The sequence below is a fragment of the Tursiops truncatus genome, chromosome 5 (genome assembly GCF_011762595.2).
Source record: "Tursiops truncatus isolate mTurTru1 chromosome 5, mTurTru1.mat.Y, whole genome shotgun sequence".
In the NCBI taxonomy this organism is placed as follows: domain Eukaryota; kingdom Metazoa; phylum Chordata; class Mammalia; order Artiodactyla; family Delphinidae; genus Tursiops; species Tursiops truncatus.
This window is the reverse complement of record NC_047038.1, coordinates 13,339,164-13,355,130: the sequence shown is the minus strand read 5'-3', so window position 1 is coordinate 13,355,130 and position 15,967 is coordinate 13,339,164. Positions and strand designations below refer to the sequence as shown.

At 41.9% G+C, this 15,967-nt stretch overlaps 1 pseudogene; it reads right to left on the bottom strand.

Moving 5' to 3' along the window:
• Nucleotides 1-881: 881 nt before the first annotated feature.
• Nucleotides 882-1,981, bottom strand: LOC109548772 (hsc70-interacting protein pseudogene; annotated as a pseudogene).
• Between the last annotated feature and the right edge of the window lie 13,986 nt (nt 1,982-15,967).

Genomic DNA, 15,967 nt, shown 5'->3' with positions numbered 1-15,967 from the left:
CTCCCGGACCGGGGCACGAACCCGCGTCCCCTGCATCGGCAGGCGGACTCTCAACCACTGCGCCACCAGGGAAGCCCAGGAGCTCTTTTTTAACCATGTTAAGTCTGAGATGTTTATTAGACTTCTTGGGTATTTCAGCAGCAGATTTCTGGAAAAGATACTTCCATCTTTTATTGTTAAAATATAAACTTTCAATCTAGTCCAGTGGAGGATGCTGTGATGATAGGTGGCAGTAGAATGTAGTTCCTTGAATTTGTGATAGAGTCAGGAACAGGCTTATGAGAAGCAGAATTAGATATACTTCAAAGTTTCTGTATGATTGTGGACCCAACAGAGAGAGAGAATAAAAAAAAAACGTTGAGGATGAGATGAAACAATAAATAGTTGAATCCAAGCAATGGTGTAGTCACCTGACTGGAGGTTTCTAAGAACTAATGAGGGTTGAAAATTAGCTAATGATATGATTTGGATTTAGGGATGTTAGTTATCTGCTGCTACATAACAAACTACCCCAAAATTTATATTAATAACAATATAAATGTTTATTATCTTACACAGTTTCTGTGGATCGCGAATTGGGGAACAGCTTAGTGGGTTTTGTTTTTCAGCAGGAAGGGCTTAATTGTTGTTGTTTTAATATTTTTCAGGTTTAAAAAGTGTTTATAAAGCTTTTAATTCCCAGTAGGAAAATGTTATCTGAATGATTGTTCTAATAGCAAACCACTGTAAATTGTTTCAGCTGCATTTGGGACAGAGGGAGAGAGATTATTTTCAAAGCACCGTAGCTTTCTTCATGAGAAGGTCAGAGGTACACTGGTTTGTATGATTGCGACATCCACTAGGTGATCTTTCCTTCATGGGCTTGATTTGTCAGAAGAGCCTTAGGCTTCACCTCCCAATTTGGCTGAAGATTTACTGATGAGATTCACAACCTTTGGGTTGCTCTGATTTTTCAACATATTTGCCAAGTTCTGGGGCACATCCTGGAAGGCCGTCATAACTTCTGGATCCTTCGTGGCCTCAAGAACCTCTGGATCACTAATCCTTTCATTGAGCCCAAGCATTCCTGCCATTCCAGGCATACCCCCTCCCATTCCAGGCGTTCCTCCAGGAAAGTTACCAGGTGTCGGCCCAGGAAAGCCACGGAAAAACAGCCACACTGAGTTCCTGATGTCTCCTGACTTATTCCCCACTCTGGGCTCTCTTATGTTCTTCCCGAGCCTTCTTAAGCCTTTCTCTTTTTCCTTTGATCTCTCGCTCTTCATGTTTTCCCTCATACTTTCTCTGATGTTCAGCAGTTTTCTGGGCCCTTGGTTGAACTTCTTTCAGCATTGCACTAGCATCTTCATCATAATCCAGTTTACAGGCAAGGGCAAGATCACGGACTGCTTCTACACAATGGCCCAGAGGTATGTGCGCTTTCCCGGCCCACTTGTAAGGCTGAGCTGAATCGGGATTTATTTCAATATCTCTGTCACAGTCTCAGATGACAGCATTTGGCTTCTGTAATTTGATGAAGACACTGGCTCTCTTGGCATATGGAATGGCCAAGCAAGGATTCAGCCTGATGGTATCTGTGAACTAGTCAATGGCTTTCTGTAGTTCACCATCATTTAGGGCCTCAATGGCAGCCACATTTTTATCCTTTGCCTCATGCATCATCCCCTCAGTTATCTCAACATTTTTATCTCCCATTTCTTGAGGGGGCAACCGTGTCTGGTTCAATCGCACCTTCAATTTCTAGATCACTTTCCTCACTTGATGTTTCATCTGTCTTTATGTTTTCCTCTGATTTCTCACTATCTGGTTTTTCTTTCTTGGTATGTGCTGATTTAGTTTTATGAGTAGCAGGTGGTATTTTTCCTCCAATGACCTCCACCCGCTCCCTCAGGAAGTGCATTTCTTCAGTGTTCAGGACACTGGCATCCTGCTTACACATCTTCACGAAGGTTCAAAGCTCGCTCACTTTGGGAAGGTCCATGGGCTGGCAAGGCCGAGGCTGAGGTCGGATTCCAGCCCAGGGCGCTAGCTCAGTGTGACTATGTGGAAGGGTGAGGCTGCTTAGTTTTGAGTCCAGGTCCCTCTTAAAGTCGCAGTCAATATGTTGGCCAGGGCTACAGTTTTTGAAGGCTTGACTGGGGCTAGAGAATCCATTTCCCAGATGGGTGATTCATACACATGGCAAGTTAATGCTGGCTGTTGGTAGGAGGACTCAGTTCCTTACCACGTAGATGGCTCCCTGGGCTGCATGAGTAGCTGGCTTCCTCCACACAAAAAAAATCCAAGAGTGTGTAAGGTAGAAGAAGCTATGTCTTTTATGTCCTAGCTTCAGAAGTCACTCTCCATCATTTCCACAATATCCTATTGATTACAGGTTAGCCTCATTCAGAGTAGAAGTGTCTACACAGGGAAGTGACTGACAGGAGGAGAGCATCGTCGGAGGCCCTTTTGGAGGCTGGTGTCAGCTCCCTTTTTAAGTTTTGTAGTTTATGATATATTAGTAGTATAAAGGGACTCATCTTCGTAGTGGTGTATGAGAAAAATTCCCCTAGATACTCGTGACTCCAGACCTCATATGCAATTCAACCAGCTTTAGAAATATCATCAAAACAATTTGAGAAGATAAACTTTTTTTAAAGCAATAAGCATTTTTTAAAACATTGAGAAGGCTTACAATTAAATATAGTAGTGTTCTAAAAATCACACACATGTTATTAGTATTTTTGTGTAAAGGAATCTGTATATTTAGTGTTTTAAGTTTTTATAATGTTTAGGAGAATACGACCTATTGGAATGACACATTGTATGTGTAATGCTTATTTAAAATGTGTAACTAAGTAATTGATTTACATTTGTGATTTTAAGTGGAAATCTTTCAAATGTAAATACACTATTAGACATTTTAAAAACTTAAAATTAACATATTTATAAGATTAATTTATTAGATATATGTGAATTACTTAAGTACTTGGAAAGTGTTTTTTGGTTTTGGTTTGTGTTTTGGTCAGACAACTGAAGAACTTAAAAAAAATAAATTGAATATATTAAATTTATAAATGTAGTTAAAATATTTAAAGTAGGTTAATTAACTGTGACCAAACATTCATCAAAAGTCCCCTTAGAGGGACTTCCCTGCTGGTCCAGTGGTTAAGACTCTGCGCTCTCAATACAGGGGACCCTGGTTCGATCCCGCACGTCTCATCGAAGATCCTGCATGCGGCAATGAAGACCCGGTACAGCCAAGTCAAATACAAAAATAAATATATATATTTTAAAAAGCCCCTTTACAAGGGGTTGTTTAAATTTAGCTATATCTATACAATTTTATAAATTTATAAGCTTACAGGAAAATCTCCTTGGGTTTTGATTTTGTAAAGTCAAGCATTAATTTTTCAAAACCAAAGTAACTTTTGAATACTTTTCCTTGAATGCACAAAAGTTAACCTTAAGTAAATAGATTCACTTTACTTGGATGGCAGTGGGGGAAGGGGGAGAAGAGAGATTTTGGCTGATGGGCCAAGTCTTGCCTGACTAGGCTTGGGCCTGACTCCTGTTCCTGCCCGATGGCTGAGCTGGTCCACCAGTATAAGCTCTTCCCTGCCAGGGCCAGAAGGGGTGAGGCAGAGGGCAGGGAGCCAGGGCTCCACCTGGATTGTCTGTTCCCCGCTCCCACCTCCTTGATCTCACTGTGCTCTGTGCATGTAATAAGCGCGTCACTAGCCTTAATACCAACCCACAGCACGATTCTCGCTCTCTCCAAAGAAGCTGAGCACATGGTACAATGGTCTTTATTAACTTGCCCTTTGATTGTCCAAGGGACTTCTAACGGACCTGCAGGACTAATTGTGGCTGTATTAAGCAGAGAGTACAATAAAGAACATCAGAGGGTCCTGGACGTAAAAGCTGCAAATTCACCACATTGTAGTGATATGACTTACAGATATAAAACAAAAAAAACAGCCAAACATTGATTAGTATGGGGTAGCACAGTCTCACATTTAGCTTTGGGTTGTAATATTGAAGTTTTTAATTTACTATAACTGAACTATGCCTGAACACCCTACCCAGCTGGGTTGTGGGCAGGAATGCTCTTAAATTTCCTATTAACTGGGGCTTCCCCGGTGGCGCAGTGGTTGAGAGTCCGCCTGCCGATGCAGGGGACACAGGTTCGTGCCCCGGTCCGGGAAGATCCCACAGGCCGCGGAGCGGCTGGGCCCGTGAGCCATGGCCGCTGAGCCTGCGCGTCCGGAGCCTGTGCTCCGCAACGGGAGAGGCCACAACAGTGAGAGGCCCACGTACCGCAAAAAAAAAAAAAAAAAAAAATTTCCTATTAACTGTATTTTTGTGTCTTCCATGAAAGTTCAACTCCCAGTTCCTGCTTTTTGCCTGGGATGGCGTCTAGGTGCCTGCGGAGAGCCTCAGCAGTCCTGAGCGCCAGAACAGGGGCTGCTCTTTGTCACAGGATGCCCTGCTCTTCGAAATGGCACCTGTCTAGTGCCTGACCCTGCTGCCCTTCCCATGGGTTTTAGCATAGTTTCCAATTGCTGCTATAACAAGTTATCACAGACTTGGTGGCTTAAAAGAACGCTTTATTCTCTCATAGTTCTGGAAGGTATAAATCCTCTATCAAGGTATCATCACCTCCTGCTGAAGTTTCCAGGAAATACTTCCTTGACTCTTCCTAGCTTCTGGTGGCTCCTGGCAGTCCTTGGCATTCCCTGGATTGTAGCTGCATCATTCTCATTTCTACCTCCATCTTCACATGGCCATCTTCCCTCTGTATGTCTCTCTGTGTCTTCATGTGGCCTTCTCATTAGGATGAGAAGTCAGTCATTGGGTTTAGGGCCCACGCTAATCCAGCAAGATCTCATCTAAACTAATGACATCTGCAAAGACCCCGTTTCCTAATAAGAAAGGTCACATTCTGAGGGTCCAGGTGGACATGAATTTGGGGAGATACTAGTCAACACAGTATACCATTCAACACGCAAAGGTACTGGGGCTGCAAGTTCAGGCCATGTTTAGAGCCAGGTGCTTGAGGACGTGGAGTGTTGTGTTGAGGATGCTGAGGTTTGCTCTCTACCCACAGAGGAGGCATCAAGTGCTCTATGCAGGAGAGTATCATGGTCAGAGTTTCATGAAGGATTGCTTTGGTCACAGTGTGTAAAATAAATTGGAGCAGGGAGGGCTAAGGAGGAAAGAAAACCAGTTTTACCATTGGATAATCAAGTGATATGTAATACAATCTTGAGTCAGGATAGATGGTATAGGAAGAAGAGGAAGGGACAAGTGGGAGACGTATCATAAATTCAGAGTTAACCAGACTTGGCAATTAATATGTGGTGGGTGGGAGGAAGCAGTGAAGAAAGGGAAGTGTGTAGGGGGCTGAACAATAGGGGTGGTCCCTTAACATCGTTGAGTGGTTGCCAAATGAGAGATAGTATTGCCCATAGGGCTGGGGTTAAAGAGAAAGGCAAGGCTTGAGGATCCCACAGTGGTGGACCCCAGTGACATTATGAGTGGTTAGGGAGTTGGAAGTAGGCTCTTTCAGTTGGGATTACTTCCATGAAAAGTATTCTACGTTTGTGTAAGAGGGTTCCATGGCATAGGCCTCACCTGCTTTTGCTTCTGTTTTTTTTTAAATTTTTTTTAAACAAACCCAATTTTTATTTTATTTATTTATTTATTTACTTTTGGCTGCATTGGGTCTTTGTTGCTGTGCGCGGGCTTTCTCTAGTTGTGGCGAGCGGGGGCTACTCTTCGTTGTGGTGCGTGGGCTTCTCATTGCGGTGGCTTGTCTTGTTGTGGAGCACGGGCTCTAGGAGCGCGGGCTTCAGTAGCTGTGGCTCACTGGCTCTAGAGCGCAGGTTCAGTAGCTGTGGTGCACGGGCTTAGTTGCTCCGCGGCATGTGGGATCTTCCCAGACCAGGGCTCGAACCCGTGTCCCTTGCATTGGCAGGCGGATTCTTAACCACTGCACCACCAGGGAAGTCCTGCTTTTGTTTTTTTTAATATTCCTTACCTACATCAGGTTCTTTGTCTGGATAATGTATCTTTAATTTTAATAGATATTGCCAGGTTACTTTCCTAAAAGGCTGTAACAATTCACTTTTTTACTGGCCTTGTATGAGAGTTCCCTTTCCTCCTTATTCCCACGATTAGTAGGTATTTCACTCTTTAATTTTTGCTATTTGAAAATATGACTTCTTTAAATGGCTGCAAAACATTCCGCCATATCAACATACCGTAAAATACTTAAACATTTTCCTATTTTTGGACATTAGATTGTTTCCCATTTTTTGTTGTAATGAAATTAATAACCCAGAAATGGGCATTTTTATACATAAATCTTTGTCCATCCAATGATACTTACAATGAAACTTATAATTTGAAAGAGGATGACATAGGTATAGTTTCCTCAGGCTCTTGCTTTGTTGTTTTTCTTCCTGTGTGCCTTTCTTTCTTTTCACTGATAATATTTTAGGTGGACTGAGAGAGTTATAAGAAAAGGAAAGGGTTAAAACAAATAGATTTCTAATTTTCTTTGAATTCTATTAGTATATGCTATTCCTTATTCACTAGCAAAGTCATCTGGAATTGTATTAAGCTACTATTAATTCCCTAATTTTACTATATGCATAGATGAAGTTTCTCATTTTATGGAGGGAAGAACAAATGCATTCTAGTATCCTAGCACTGTCTGTAACCTACAAAAGCAGCTTAACTTTTTATTTTCTTAGACATCGAACTTCTGAAAAGCATCAAACTTTTCTTGCCATGATGATGAAAACAAAAGATGAGATTTAAATCTTGATACCATGAATGGTACATATTATAATATATGACTGGAAAATAAACAGCCTTTTCTATATTCTTCTCCCTTAAATTTTAGCTATTAGAGTCAGAATGCTTGGATTGCAGAATTCTCACTTGAGCAAGGTTTTTATATAACATTATTCATATTCTTGGCCTTGGATGCCAATTAAGTCTCTCAAGTCTAAAATTGCTTTGTTTGCTTTTTAAAGAAATCTGCCCACCTTACAGACCTACAAGTTAACTAACCAGCCTGCTTTCTTTTCCCCCCAGAGGACTTTGCTCTGTTGGTTTTCTGCCAGCTCTTCCTTTCAAACTGAAATAGTTCAGTTTCTCTGTTTCTAGAACATAGAATTCATTACTCCTGGATTTTTGCCAACAATGTCCCTCTCATGTTTTTAAAACTAAGATGAATGTTACAGAGTGACCTAGTGGGCTCGACCCATGATTAGAAGTCAGTCAGTGATATATTAGATGTCTGCATGGATGCTCTGTTCTGGGTAGTGGGGCTGCTAGGGGAATGGGCCTCGGGGAGGGTGGGGAGGGCATTCAGGGCGAAGCCTCGGGACTGGAGGGGAGAAATATGTGTGAGAGATTAGGTAAGATTTGGCTGATGTGAGGCAAGACTCAGATTCTTCCCCCGCCCTCAGGGCCCTGGTGAGTCTCTACCATAGAAAGGGCATAGTCATTAATTCCTTTCGGCCATTTAGATGGAAAACAGAAAGCCAGGTGACAGAGAATATTTATAAAGGGCTCTAAGAAGAACCACTCCATTTTTTTTTTTTTTTAAATTTTTCAGTTCTCCTTTTCTCTTCCTACCTCTGTAACCCTCCTTAGCCTCTTGTTTCTACTCGTAGTGAAAAGGTGGGCCTTCCTGCCACAGAGCGGAAGTCTTAGGAATGTATACATCTGCACCACCTTAGGCCAGGTGAATTTTTCATTCATGTGGCTCTGCTGAATAACACAGGGAGATTTCTTTACCTTTTAGGTTACTTTCTAAGAATATGTTAGTGTTTAAATTCTTTTCCAGTTGGCTATGTATTTTAAAATTAAGCTTTTCGTGTTTAGATAATTGTAGATTCACATACAGTTATAAGAAATAATGCTGGGACATCCTGTGTGCCCTTTATCCAGTATCCCAAATAGTCACATTTTGTAAAACTATAGTTCAATATTATTGTAGGATACATTCATGTATATCAATATCATTGGCATCGATACAATCAAGATATATAACATTTCCATCACCAAGGATCCCTCATGTTGCCCTTTTACAGTCACATACACTTCAGTGCTTCCCTAACCCCCTCATTATCCCTTGGTAATCACTAATCTATTCTCCATTTCTATAATTTTGTCATTTCAAGAATGTTATGTAAATTGAATCATACAGTATATAACCTTTCGGGATCAGCTTTCTAAACTCAGCATAAATGCTTGGAGATGTGTGTATGTATCAATAGTTTTTTTTAACTGCTGAGTAATATTTCATGGTATGGATGTAGTGCAGTTTGTTTACTGTTCACTCATTGAAAGACATCTGGGTTGTTTCCAGTTCTTGGCTACTATGAGTAAAGCCGCTATGAACATTTGTATACAGGCTTTCATGTGAACATAAGTTTTCATTTCTCTAGGCTAAATGCCCAAGAGTGCAATTGCTGGGCCTTGTGGTAGTTGCATGTTTAGTCTTATAAGAAACTGCCAAACAGTTTTCCAGAGTGGCTGGACCATTTTACATTCCCACAAGCAATGTATGAGCAATCCAGTTTCTCCACATCCTTGCCAGCATTTGGTGTTGCCACTATTTTTTTTTTTTTTTTTTTTTTAGCTATTCTGATAGTAGTGTAGTGATATCTCATTGTAGTTTAAATCTGCATTATTTTCCTGATGGCTAATGATGTTGAACATTTTTTCATGTGCTTATTTGCCATCTGTATTTCCTCTTTGGGAAATGTGTTCATGGTTTTTGCCCATTTTCTAACTGAATTGTTTGATTTTTAAAAATTGTTGAGTTTTGAGTGTTCTCCATATAGTCTAGATACTAGTTCTTTGTTGAATATGTGGTTTGCAAATATTTTCTCCCAGTCTGTAGACTGATTTTTCATCCTCTTAACAGAGTATTTTGGAGAAAAAATTTTAATTTTGAGAGACCCAATCTACTAAGTTTTCCTTTTATGGATTCTGCTGTTGGTGTCAAGTGTAAGAACTCTTTGTCTACCCCTAGATCCTGAAGATTTCTCCTATATATTTTTCTCAAGGCTTTATAATTTTACATTTAAGTCCATGCCACATATATATATATATTTTTTTTATTTTTTTGTGGTACGCGGGCCTCTCACTGTTGTGGCCTCTCCCGTTGCAGAGCACAGGCTCCGGACGTGCAGGCTCAGCGGCCATGGCTCATGGGCCCAGCCGCTCTGCGGCATGTGGGATCTTGCCGGACCGGGGCACGAACCCGTGTCCCCGGCATCAGCAGGCGGACTCTCAACCACTGCGCCACCAGGGAAGCCCTCATGCCACATATTTTAAAGTAAGTTTTTAGTTCTCTGCTGTCTGAAATAAGCCTTAGCATGTGGAATCCTTTTTGCCCTCATTTTCTTTCTCAAGCATCTACTGAGTGCCAACTGACTCAAGTCACTGATACAATTCCTGACTGGGTACATGATCCTGACTTTGTAATGAGTTAGCTGAGTGATGTCCTTAAAAGCATGAACTATGCAGGTAGACTGTTTGGGTTCAAATCCTGGTGCTGCCTCTCAAAAGCTTTATGATCTTTGGCAAATTACTTAATCGCTCTGAACATCAGTTTTTCACGTCAGTCAGATCTGGGTAAAAATAATAATACCTACTTCTCAGGTTTGCTGCGAGAAGGAAATGACATATTAGGTATAAAATGCTTAGTGCAGTGCCTGGCACGTGCACAGAAAACATTCAATAATTGTTAGTTGCTCCCCTTCCTGCTCCCTGTGCAGATTCTCTAGGCACCCTCCCCAACTCAGTCTTCCCCACAGCTTCCAATTCTTTCTTTCTACCTCTCCTGGTCTTAATCATTATACTTCTTTTATGAAACCTGTTTAACCTATTTTAGCATTTAATAGAATTTCCTATCTCCAAATTATTGTGGTATTTATATTTGTGGTCAGGTTACCTTTATTGTTTCATGTACGTATTATATATCTTTCCAAATATGTACCTCTTTGAGGGCATGTTCCTAGCCCTCCATAGAGTCTAGCTCTATGCTGGGTAACTGTCAAACACTCAGCAAGTCCCCAATACAATGGTAGTGGTGAATCTAAATCACAACGTGTTTGGGACTTCCCTGGTGGTCCAGTGGTTAAGACTCCATGCTCCCAATGCAGGGGGCATGGGTTTGATCCCTGGTCTTGGGGACCAAGATCCCGCATGCTAGTGCAATGTGGCCAAAAAAATAAATAAATGACAACGTGTTTCATTGAAAGCAATTTGGCAAAATTATTCCAAAGTCTTAAAATCTTTGACCTAGTAATTTACTTTTTCAAAATCTATCCTAAGAATGGTCAAATAGTTAAACAAAAATTTATGCATAGGAATATTTCTTACAGCCTTATTTGTAAAAGTATGGCTTAGAGAAAAACATAAATGTGTAACAATAAAGAATCAGGAATCATGCAAATTCCATTTATATGGTGGATTATTACACTGTCAATAAAATTCCATTTTCCTAACCATGGATTATAGAACTATAAGGATATTCACTAAAGCACTCTATATTAGTAAAAGCATAGAAATAACCTAAACCCCCAACTATAGGGATAAGTTAAATAAAATATTGTCAGAAAACAGAAATACAGTATGATCCCATTTGTCTAAAAAATGTATGTCTATTTACATACACATAAGTATACAAAAGACAGGAAAAATATACTCCAAAATTTTAGTGGTAATTGTCTTTGAGTAATAGCCTTTTGGTGATTTTAATTTTGGCTTCTCTAAAATATAGTATTTAATACTTTTAGTATAAGAAAATAAGAATAAAAGTTATCTGTTTTTTAAATGGTGTTTTGGAGACTATTTAATTACACAAATATATTGATCATTCATCCATTGCATTAAAAACATTTATTAACTGCCTACCAACAGTTAGACCTAGTTCTAGAAACATAACAGAGAGAACAATTGACAAAGTCCTTGAATCACAGTCTAGTGAGGGGTACAAAAAATTACAACAGTGAGGGAATATATTGATAATACTGAGTGTCATAGAAGCCTAGAAAAAGGTGGGGTTAGGGAGGTAGGATAAGCCTGTTTGGTAGAACTTGAGTGCATTAGAGCCAAAAGAAGGGGTGTAGATAGGGAAGAATGATCCAAGTTTACGGTTATGCATTTTCAAAGGTTCTGAATGGATACTGCTGAAGAAATGTGAAAAGCCATGGAGCAGGGGGAGGGTTTGGAAGGGGAACTAGCAAAAGTAAGTAGCTGTGTTGATCACACTTTCTATTCTTAAGAGTAAACACAGAAAAAATGGCAATTAATGGTGTTAAATGAGAATGCTAAGATCGTATTTTTGCTTTAAAAGATCACACTGACCATTGAGTAGGGAATGAATTAGAGGAGGACGGGATTGGAGGGGGAGAGACAAGTTAGATGGTGGTTTAAGTCACTGAGAAGATGATAGTGGCTGTAGGGATGGAGAGATGAAGCCTGATGTAGATGTGACCTGGTGATAGATTGGATTGGTGGTGGTGGTGATGATGGTGGAGGAGATGTCAAAGGAAAAGCAAGAGTCAAGGATGATGTTTTGACTCCTGGGTTTGCAAATTGTAGATGGTGGTACCACTAACTGAGATATGGAACACATGAGGAAGCACAAAGTGGGAGGGAAAATGAGTTCACTTTGGCTATACCGAGTTTGGACTGCCTGTGGGTAGTCCAATGGGGTGTTCAGAAAGTTATTGGAGATACAAGTATAGGTGTATGTTTTGGGGGGCAGTCATGAGAGTAGATGAGAACACCAAGAGATACATGTAGAATGAGAAGAGAATAGGGCTTAGGATAGAACCCTAAGGAAAACCAACATTTAAGAGACTGAAAGTGAAAAAGCAAATTGACTCAAAGCTCGTCTGGGACAGAAATTTTTTGTGTGATGTAATTTACAACTCCTTCTGGGAAGCAATTAGCATTCCTGATAAAGTGCGTGAACAGTTTTCTGACAGACTTTAATAAGACTGAGAACTCCTTCTGGGAAGCTAGGGTTACCCATCGAGCTGATTGACTAGCCTAATAATCTTTAACCAGATGTTCTTTTTTTTTGTATCCATTTCTAAACATGGCTGGTGAACCATTCCTTTTTTCTTATAAAATGTCTCAACCAAAATTACTCCTGCAGTTGAATTTTCTAAAAAACCTCTCATTTACTCAGAAACAATTTGTCTGAGGCATTGCTGTAACAAAAGAGAAAGAGGAGCTTGCAAGAGAATTAGAAGAGGCCAGAGAGATAGGAGACCAGAAGAGTGTTGATGTTATGTGAAAGAAGGCTTTCACCAGGTGAAAATATTTCAAGAAACAGGGCATGAACAGACAACAGTGTTAAATGTGAGTGAAAGGTCAAGTAAAACAAGGATGAGAAATTGCCCCTGAGTTTAGCAGTAAGAATGTCAATGGTGATCTTGGCAAGGGCAGTTTCTCTGGGGTGATTGGGGGGCATAAGTCAGATTTCAGTAGGCTTGAGTGAGCACAGACCATTCTTTCAAAAAGTGTGACTACAAAGGGGAAGGCAGGGGAAGGGAGATTTGAGGCTGTTTCATTTTAGAGGGAGGCAGAAGTATATTAAATATGTTTAGGAAGGAGTCAGTAGCCAGAGAAGTAGAAGGTACCTGAAAGAGAAGGGCTAATCTTGAGTCAGAGACCAGAAAAAGGTGAAGCCAGGTCTGCGGAGACTGAGCCCAGGTGAAGGGAAGGTCACATGCCTCCCATTGTGATAGAAAAGGGGGAGGGTGAGCCTGCAGGGAAGACCTTTGGCAAGTTTGGTGGTAGAAGGTCAGAGGCATTCCTCTCCAGTGGCTTCTGTTACATCTGTGATGTAGAAGGTTAGGAGCTCTGCTGAAAATGCCTAGGTAAGTGGCAGGATGGCAGACTGAGGACAGGGAGAGAGTTCTGAGCAAGATCCCAATAAGAGGGCTTCCTTCCCTGGTGGCGCAGTGGTTGGGAGTCCGCCTGCCGATGCAGGGGACACGGGTTTGTGTCCCGGTCCGGGAAGATCCCACATGCCGCGGAGCGGCTGGGCCCGTGAGCCATGGCCGCTGAGCCTGCGCGTCTGGAGCCTGTGATCCGCAACAGGAGAGGCCACAACAGTGAGAGGCCCGTGTACCGCAAAAAAAAAAAAGATCCCAATAAGAATGGGAGATTGAACTGTCTGGGGAAATAGTGAGTGATTTCAGGACGTGGTGGAGGATAATGAAAACTTCGTGGAAACAACCAGCACAGGTCTGTGATTTTTTTCCTATGGTGCTTTGAAGTCCTGATAAATTTAGGCATGAGGACAAGTAAACTGGACTGTCGTTGACGAAACCACTGAACCTTTGCAGCTCCCTCTGGCCATCCTTTAAATATGACTCCTTAGTTTGGAGCCTAGACTCTGTTTTCTTCTTACTTTATAGACACTTCCAGTTGATCTCATCCACTCCCATGGCCTCAGTTAACCTCTCTATGCTGATGAATCCTTAACCAATGTTTGCAACCCAGCCTTCCTCTAGAGCAGCAGACTCTCAACCCCATCTGCCTTGCGGGCATCTTCAGTTGTCTCCTGAAGCTGAACTCATCATATTTCCACTCTCGCATTTCCTTTCCTCAGCAATTTCCTTCCTTTCCTTTGCTCCGGGAGCCAGGGGTTTGTCGTTTTCACCACGCAAGCCTCTCAGCGCTTAGTGAATTTCTGGTGGAATTTCAAATGAAGAATCCACTCAGTTCTCTAAGCCAGAGACCTGGGAGTCATCTTTTAACCCAACTTCTTCACCTCTAACATCCAATCCATCACACACAAGTCGTGTCCACAACTAAACGTGCCTCATGGCAGGAAAAAGAAAAAAGTAAATTATCAAACAATTTTAACGAAGAAACTTAAGTGTTGGCGTTAACTCCTTTTCTTTGCTTCCTTAAAATTGGAACTAAACCAGTGTGTGTGGGGTGCCTCCCTCCCTGCTTTCTCTCCCCCTCTGCACTCTGCAGCCTTAGAGAAAGTGGGAGCGAGTTTTTCATTTGCTAATGATTTGGGCTCAGGTTATAATGGACCATTAAGGTGTTTTGTGGAAGAAAAGAGGAAAATGGAGCTTTCCGGTGAGGGATAAAAAGACTGTGGAGGGGCACCCCGCGACTCGAGGGAGGAGGGGCCTGGGATCTGACCCAGACTTTTCCGAGAAGGGGGGGCCGAGAAGGACCCTGCGAGGGGCCCGAGTTCTCCTGACCGTGGCCGGCTCTTTGTCCGCCCCCGCTTTGCGTGCAGGGACAGGGCTTGGACAGCTCAACCTGTTCACTGCCCAACAGGACCTTCCTTGGGTTGCCCAGACGTTGTTCCCTCCCGGGACGCCACAGGGACCCCGTAAGCCCCAGTAACATCCCTTGGGCACCTAGATGGCTGGGGGAAGCTCTCGCAGCCCAGCCCGGAGCAGGCGCTGAACGGGGCGCGCTAGAGACCTCCGGAGGACTGGGACAGCGTTAAGCATGCCTCCATCACAGGCTGCTTTGCGTACTTGTCTCCCTTCCGTGCGTGATCAATGGCTGTCCTCCACGCCTCCGTCTCTCACCTGGTAACTGCAGAAAGCCTCCTGCCTCGTGTCACCTTCACCATCCGTTCCTCACACAGAAGCTAGAGGTTTTGTTTAAAAACAAAACCCCAAACAACACCCCACTAGACCCCCATCCTCACCCCAACCCCAATCTGGCTAACACCTGTAATCTTTCAGGTGTATATGCTTCCCCCGCATCCTGTAGTTAATTGTCATCACCTGTTTATGTTTTTAACTACTCTATGGGCAGAGAATAGACCTATTTGCCTCTTTACTTGCAACCTTGTCTCCCGTGCTTCGAATGTGGTGGATGGAAGCAAGATCTACTCAGGTGGTTCTCAAACTTGAGCGTGAATCCGAATTACCTGGAGGGCTCGTTAAAACACACATTGCTGGATCCCCCTTTCCAATTCAGTAGGTCTGGGGTGGGGACGGAAATAATGGATCTCTGACAGGTTCTCAGGACCAGTTGCTGCTGCTGGTTGGAGATCACATTTTGAGTTACCACCGCTCTGCATCTAGTTAGAGAAGACTGGAGGAGTAGATTGGAGTGACTTTTCAGATAAGAAGAAAGGTGGGTGGGAAACAAGCTTTGGAAGTCTTGGAGGTATGGCTAAAATAGAGATATTTGAATTCAATATTAAATTTGGCAAAACTTCCCAATAGTTGACAAGTTTGAGGGAGTAACTATGAGAATACATGGTTGAAGTGGCCTGTAAATGAAGTTATGATATGCAGGCTGGCAAAGACCTGGGAAAAAGTTACTTTAAAAAGTAAAATACTGAAATGATAAAGATGAAAGAAGTGAAAAGGAAGATTGTAAAATGAAATATGTACCATCATTCCAATTTTATTAAAAATGCCTAGGAAAAAACCTGAAAAGATATGGCAATGTTTATAATAGTTATCCCGATGGGTGAGTTTTATCACCTTTCTCCGCCTTTCTAAATTTCAAAAATTCTCTCCATCATCTTGTTTTCCCTTCATGACTGAGAAAAGCTTCTCCTGTTTTGAACCTCCTCAGTCTTGGGTATTTCCATCTGGCTGAATTAAATTATTTCCTCTTCTGTCCCTCTGTCAGACTTATTTCTCTTTGACATCTTAAACTGTGCCAGAAGTATGAAAATCAACAAAATTAAAATAATCAAATCAAAGACAAGCAAAAGAAAACAAAGAAAAGGAAGGAAAGAACCTCAAGAAGAGAAATAATTTAGTCAGTCCTGACACCAGCAAGAAAGTATCTTGGTCATTGGCCTTCCGATCATTCTATATATTGGAAGGTTGTAACCACCCGCCTGGAGGTTGTAACCACCTGCCTGCCAGGCTGTTCATGACTGGTGACCTCATCGACTGGTCAGTCAGGGAGCTCTATTCCTAATCTCTTACCCATCACC